Source organism: Danio aesculapii, chromosome 11 (genome assembly GCF_903798145.1).
Source record: "Danio aesculapii chromosome 11, fDanAes4.1, whole genome shotgun sequence".
Taxonomy (NCBI): Eukaryota; Metazoa; Chordata; class Actinopteri; order Cypriniformes; family Danionidae; genus Danio; species Danio aesculapii.
The window spans coordinates 41,679,501-41,686,997 of record NC_079445.1 but is presented as its reverse complement, the minus strand read 5'-3'; the positions used below and the strand labels follow the sequence as shown (position 1 = coordinate 41,686,997).

General features: G+C 33.0%; 1 long non-coding RNA gene across 1 annotated transcript; it reads left to right on the top strand.

The window, feature by feature from the left end:
- Positions 1-1,085: 1,085 nt before the first annotated feature.
- On the top strand, positions 1,086-6,472 carry LOC130237087 (uncharacterized). The gene is made up of 3 exons (XR_008838516.1): positions 1,086-1,148; positions 3,181-3,294; positions 6,392-6,472. It is a non-coding gene; the product is annotated as an uncharacterized LOC130237087 (long non-coding RNA).
- Positions 6,473-7,497: the final 1,025 nt, after the last annotated feature.

Sequence of the window (7,497 nt, the reverse complement as noted above, 5' to 3'; positions counted from 1 at the left end):
TTGTTAAATTAATCCTAAAATGTATAATTGAGCGTTGTGCCGGGAAACTAATGTCCTACATATCAGGTTTTAAGAAACATGTTTTGTTTATTTTTTTCTTATCAATGACAAAAAAAAATTCAAAGTGTAAATTACGCTTTCAGTTTATTTGGTAAGCAGTCATTTTATAATAGAGTGGAGGAACTTTGACATCCGTTTGTATGCAAAAACCTGGAAGCGAGTTAGCATTTTAGCAGTTCCCTCGTCCCAAAGTCAATGGGTTTTTTGAATGGGATCTCGGTTAATTGTCTAAAATAAGCTTTGTGGTTACCACAAACTCAGGATACTTTCACGTTTTATTCTACGACAAAACACATCAGTTATGTCACACTATTAATTTTTTAAAATGCTTACGCTTCTTTAAAAAGGAGGTTGCTATCAAGTTGCTAAATGAGACTACAGGCTGTGTCGGAGACATTATACGTCATCGAGGTGAACTGTCTAGAATGCATAGCACGCCTTAAATTGCAATAATGTTTTTAAAATTGTCCGCTTTAAATTTACAGCTTGCGTCAGGTATTTGGATTCGTCAGGCATTTGGATTTTTAGTATTTTTCTAACTGGCATTTATATTGTGTGTAGATAATGCTTTCACTTATAGAGACCGTCATGACAGATTCATTTGTTGATCTTTTTTTTCATAAAGCTACTTTATGAAGATACTGCTCATCAAAGTGCAGTCTGTCTCTCAGTGATGCAAATGCGTGAATAAACTAGTAAAAATATAGCATGGATTATAATATAATAAATCGAGAAAGTAAATCTTTGTCATGAACCATATTTTGCATCTGTTTAATGTTTATCTTTTTTTTTTATATTTATTTGTGTTGTCACTTGTCACTTTATGTACACTGAAGCATCTGTAGCCAAAACAAATTCCTTGTGTGTGTGAAGCACACTTGGCAATAAAACTGATTCTGATTCTGATTCTAAAAATAAGCTTGAAAGGTTTAGGTAGCAGGATGGTGGTGATGTAACAAGCGAGCGCCCTGAGTCTGTAGTCAGTTTATAGCCTAATGTTAGCTTTTTAGTTCTTGCATTTGCATTTAGGACCCAAAAGTGATAAAAGTTATGTTATCATGTGAGGATTATCCTGCTGGACAAAACGCGTAAGTATAACGAACTGTGTTTGAACGCAGAGCTTATTATTTGCAATTTTTGAAAAGTCTATGGGAAGATCCCATGGGGATTTTATCGAGGGAACCAGTTTTATGCTAGCAGCCGACTGGCCTACAAGGTGATGTCATAGTTCCTCCACTCAACAGTACATTTCTCTGGACTACAATTTGTAGTATATTATATGTTACATTATACATAATATAGTATATTATATGTGTTTGAGGATAACATTGTTTCGTTCTGCAAACTATTGATGACATTTGCCTTTACAATAAACGTTGGCATTTAGAGTATAAATCAAAATACCAAAGAAGACATGATTTCAGAAATGTTTGAATTTAGACAACACAATAGCAATGTTTTAATTTACAAAAACAACAATTTGTGAACAGGCCCGTAGCCAGAGGCGGTTCGAGTGGTTCGAAAGACATACCCCCCACTGTCAAAGGTCCATTATTTGCCATTGGTGTAAAATTTGTCACTATTTTTCCATTTGCCCTGTTTTGACTGCTATGCATCATAAATTGCAAATAACACATCGAAGGTTTTAAACCATGCAGAATGACGTAAGTGAAGTCAATGAAATTATTCATATAAGAAAAAATTGACCAATGAAAAGGTCCGATTCCGAAGCACCAAAAGCGATTTCGAAGCACCAAAATTTACTAAGGTTAATAGTAATTAGGCTGTTGTTGTTGTTGTTGTTATGTAAATTTTCACTTTTTTTTTATATATATATATTTTATTTAAAGTTTTTCACCTTTTAAAGAACAAACCCCAAATCCCTCCCATGCCAGCAAATAATAATAAGTAAACATATTTGAAATGTAAATACACATGCACGTCCACGACTGTACAGATACTTAATCATATTCCTCCATGAGAAATCTATACCTGCACATATCCACAAGTCCAGTCAAATATCTGCATATGTACATTACATATAGAGCATATACACATATGAGAGTACAAATCAATACAGATAACAAGAAAAGAGGAAAAAAAATGAAAAAGGAAAAGAGATAAAATAAATAAAATAAAAATAATAATATTAATAATAATAAAAGGTTTCGGATATATGAACACCTATACATACCTGATTATTGAAAATTTGTATTTGTACACATTGCTATGTTTTATGAAATCTTCCACACCGCTCAGTTTTTATTGGTCAGTCTGTAGACATTCAAAAAATTTCTTTGGTTTACCTGCAATCTCATATCTAATCTTTTCCATGTGTAGTACATTACAAAACTCTGTGAGCCATGTCTCAAATTTAGATGTACACTCTTTGTTCCACATCAATAATATTACCTGTTTTGCCATAGTCATTCCATATTGAACTGTCTGGATTTGATCCAAGCTACAGTTTCAAAGGAAGGATTTTCACATTTTTCAAAAGAAGCTAGAAAAAATTGTGAAGCTCTACATTATTATTATTATGTTTTAATTGTTTTTATTCAAATGGCCAAATTCTGAATGAGGAAAGCTGAATGTGCTGGCCAGATTGTTATTTGTTATGTCATTTAATAAATGACAACAGGCTACATTTATTTCTAATGATATGATATAATAACTTTGTATTTTAAAAATAAGTTGTTGTTTTTTTCACATTTCTTTATTATAAATCTTTAGGAAATATTTTCGGTGCATCAAAAATTGACCATCTGACCGTTAATCCAGCTAAATATAGGGCTTAAAAAGTCACTAAATGGAGTATTTAAACTTCATAATTAAATAGAAAATAATAACTGCAAAAAATCCACTTTAAAAAAAAAAGAACCACTCCTTACAGCAGTTTGGCTACGGCTACGGTGGAATAACCCTGATTATTTTGACCAATTGTCATTTTCTGTGCAAGAAAAATTAATTACAATTTTAAACTATTGTCAACACAAATTGTCAATTTTTGTTTTCTTCATGAATACGGGTACTTCTAAATATTTAGTTATAAATAGACGCCAAAAATAAACCTGAATGAAAGCTCTTCCTTCTGCTCGTGTCGTCTATGTGAGAAAACAGCGCCATCTGTAGATCGTTTAACACTATTTTCCTTGGAGACGGTTGCTAACAACTTTGCCTACATGGGGAGGAAGAGTTGATGAATAAAACCACCCGAAGACTGATAACAGTAAGGTAAGATAAGCCTTCATTTACCTCATCATATTTAGCACGGATAAAACATAAGTAGCAAATTTAAATTTATATTTTGGGCATATTTTTGACGACTTGCCTGTTCTACAGCTTCACCGTTGTGTCGAATTAATGTCATTTTGATTAACTGAATTCATGACTAACGTTAACGTTACTAATGTTAAAATAGTTAAGTAGTGCGGCGCGAAACATTTAAGCTACGCATGTATGTCTTACGTTAACGTTTGAAGAATAAAACATTACCGTGGTATTACCACATGTGTATGTCCAAAAGCATGGTATAGTTAGTGAACACATCCGTGTAAAATAGTGATTAATTAATAATTCACAGTCCTTAAGATACTTACAAAAGTGCTGATGGTATGACAGACACCTTTGCGTTAACCGTCAAATATTTACATTTACCCTACGTTTTCCTCTGTTTTCAAATATTATTTCTAAATTCATAACTAGATTTGTTTCATATTCAATATAAATTTTCTAAAAAACCCTTTTGGGCTTTTGTTTGACGAATCGACCGTTACTGGCGCATGTCAGGACTAGCATATGTCAGGAGGACTCCAAGATATATCTATGAGGAGGACTTATGGCCGAGTTCAGACTGCATGTCTTTCAAAGTAGTCCTGTCACAGATGTGTTCACACTGCATGGCTATCTGGGCTAGCGTTTTGTCGCTGCTTTGTTTACACTGCAAGATGGATCGGCGACAGGGGGTTTTACATTGCATGACTTTCGTCTAAACTACATCTCACAGCCAAAAACATGTAGTCTATCTTTTGTTATTAAATACATAACGAGAAAGAAGCCTTTGATTGGGGTAGAAAATGTACATTTTTGCTCACCTGTGTTTTAAGGGAATTAGCAATTTCTCCTGAACTTTCTTTTTTATCTTTCTGTATGAAACGTCAGACAGACACGGGTGCTCATGTCAAACCTACACTAGTTTTTCCTCCATTTTTTGGGTCCAAATAAACCGAAAATGAGCGCCTTTAACTTCTCCCTCAACCTCGCTCTGGCCTGCAGGTACACACACACGCAAGCGAATGCTGCTCTCATTGGCTGTAGGTGGTCGCTGATGTTATTTCAGTCAAAAATCATCTCACACGGCATGATTTGAATCGGCGATTCTCTCAGATCGCGTCTTTGATAGTTCATACAGTGTGATTGTCACTCACGTGCACGAGCACCGATTTGCCTGTGATTTTAGGCTTTTGTCGGCGATTTCTCAAAACCTGTCGGCGAGTCAAAATCGGGGCTAAAATCAAGCAGTCTGGACTCGGCATTACGCTAGCCTATGACTTGTTGCTAGGCGTTGCTAGAAAGATCAAGTAATTTTGGGGTTTAATTCATCAAAGTTTAATGTATGATGCTTAAAATTTTTTAAGATAAATAAGGTACCATTAAATGTTTTGTTTGTACAATTAAAATATTACGTAGACTACATTTATTCAGAATATTAAGTACAATGTACGTAATATTATTTTATGTATCTAGACCAATGACTATATAAAATAGACCTGTATAAATATACATTGTATACTTTGTATACTAATACATAATATACATATAAAATGACTGTATAAAATAGACATGCCCAAACTAGGGCCCGCAGGTCAAAGTTGGCCCATGGTAAACTTTTTTTGCCCACCGTCCCATTTGAGAAGAGAAGGAGAATGATGGGGATGGTTTAGAAATTAGTTCAAATTTTATGTAATCTTTTATTGTTTGTTTTATTGTTAATCTACAAAAAAAGCTAACTGAGATTAAATGTTTAAATTGAAATGCTGTAATTTAGTTTAAAATGTTCGGGTGGTTCGTATGGTTCGAAACCAATATAGACCAAATAACCAATAGAAGAAGGCTTTAAGAAGAATAATCGATAAATAACCAATAAAAGAAGGCTTTTATTATTTAAATCAACAAATTCTGACTGAGGAATGAGCTGGCCAGTTTGTAGTTTGCCCATAGGCTACAGTTTTAATTTTAATTTTAAATTTTTTTTATGATGGATAATAAATTAGCATTTAAAATTAAGTATTTTCATATTTCTTAAATTCTAATCTCATTACATTATAATAAAACTGTAATAACTTACAGTTTAAATGCACATTTGTAAACATAATTTTTGTAAACAAAAATAGTATGATAAGCACCTTGACAAAAATGTAGGAAGTATTTTGTTGCATCAAAAATTGTTCAATTCAATTCACCTTTATTTGTATAGCGCTTATACAATGTAGATTGTGTCAAAGCAGCTTCACATAAAAGGTCACAGTAAATAGGAACAGTGTAGTTCAGTTTGTAGTGTTTAAGTTCAGTTCAGTTGAGCTCAGTTCAGTGTGGTTTAATAATCACTACTGAGAGTCCAAATATTGAAGGGCAAATCCAACGATGCGCAGCTCTACAGATCCCGAACCATGCAAGCCAGTGGCGACAGCGGAGAGGGAAAAAAAACTTCACTAATGGCGGAAGTGAAGAAAAAAAACCTTGAGAGAAACCAGGCTCAGTTGGGCACGATCAATTGCCCAAATTGTGGTAATGATAACCATCCGACAAGCTAATTCAGCACAAATTAGTGCTTAAAATGTCTCTAAAATGCAGTATTGAACCTCGAATAACTGCAAATAGGTCCACTTTTGAGAAAAATAACCACCCCTTTTAATAGGCTGGCTACAGACCTGTTATTAATGTGATTGATTATGTTTTTATTCCAATAAGTTATTAAAAATGTTATACTGCTTTAGTTAATATGATTTAAAGTCATTTTTCTATTTATTTGGAAATATTCCGAAATAAATTACCCATGGCAACTTTAATGTTAAATAGTTTGGCATTTTTATCTTCTGCCCACGGCTCTCAATGATATTTGATTTTTGGCCCTTCATGAGAAAAAGTTTGGGCACCCATGATCTAAACAATAGTGTTTTAAAGAGTTCTGAAGAGTTTAGTAGATAAGTTACTGGAGATAATTGTTTACTTGTTGCTTGTTTTTAAAACATAAGATGATGTTGTGACCTTTGAGGGGTTTTACATACATTTTGTCTTCATTATTGATAACTTATTTGGTCTTCTCCTTCAGTCCATTGTTTTGTGACTATAATCATAATCTTCATCATGCCTCGTGGAAGATCTGCGATCAGTGTCCTCTCCGACAGTAGCGACTTGGACTTTGATGGAATTGGTATGCCAAAAACACACATAACAATCGATAATTAAGATTATAGTCATGCTGATCAATGTGCTTATGCTTGTTTGTGTCCAGCTGAGACAGAGATTGAAAACTCCAGAGACAGTTTCGTATTACAGAGGGAGATCGACAGGCCTACAGCATCCAGTCACAAGAAATTATACGCAAACAACGGTCAGTTCCATGGTCAATGCCACAGCATACTTCTGATCACAGATCATATAAAGCTATGGAATAGGATAAAATAGCAAAAATGAAAAATTTATGTGTATGTGCTTGTGTAAAACATAATTTATATAATGAGTACTGATGACATTTTGTCGAAATTTTAAATAAAAACATAATTTAGAGCATAAAAAGACAATAAGTCAAAAAGATGACGTGTTCTTACATGTTTATATTCATTTTTGACAACACAACATTAATGTCTTAACTTTAGAAGCATTACGAATGCAAGATTTGGTGGAATAACATTTGTTATTTTACCAGTTAAAATTAAAAAGCTCTAAAGGACAATATTTTTATTTAAATTATGGAAAAATTATGAGACTTTTATAGAATAAACATATATCATATATAGTTCATGGAATAATGATTATTTTCTTATTATTCACTCTCCCTCAAGTGGTACCAAATCTTTATGAGTTTCTGTTTACTGTTGAACACAAAATAATATATTTACAGTTAGAATTCTTTAACCATTGACATCCGTAGTAGAATAAACAAAAACTATAAAAGTCAATGGTTACAGATTTCCAACATATTTCTAAGTAACTTCTTTTGTCTTCAACAGAAAAAAAAAAAGTTTGTGACAAGTGAATTTTGTGTAAATAATGACAGATTTTTCAGTTTTGGGTGAAATATTCCTTTCTTCCTTCTGCATTTTACCCATACATAAGAACTGAGAATTTTCAAGTCTTATTTTTTCCATAGCAATATATAGTAAATATAATTTTCATACTATAAATGCATTGGATTTTATGTTGGAGTAGGGTTAG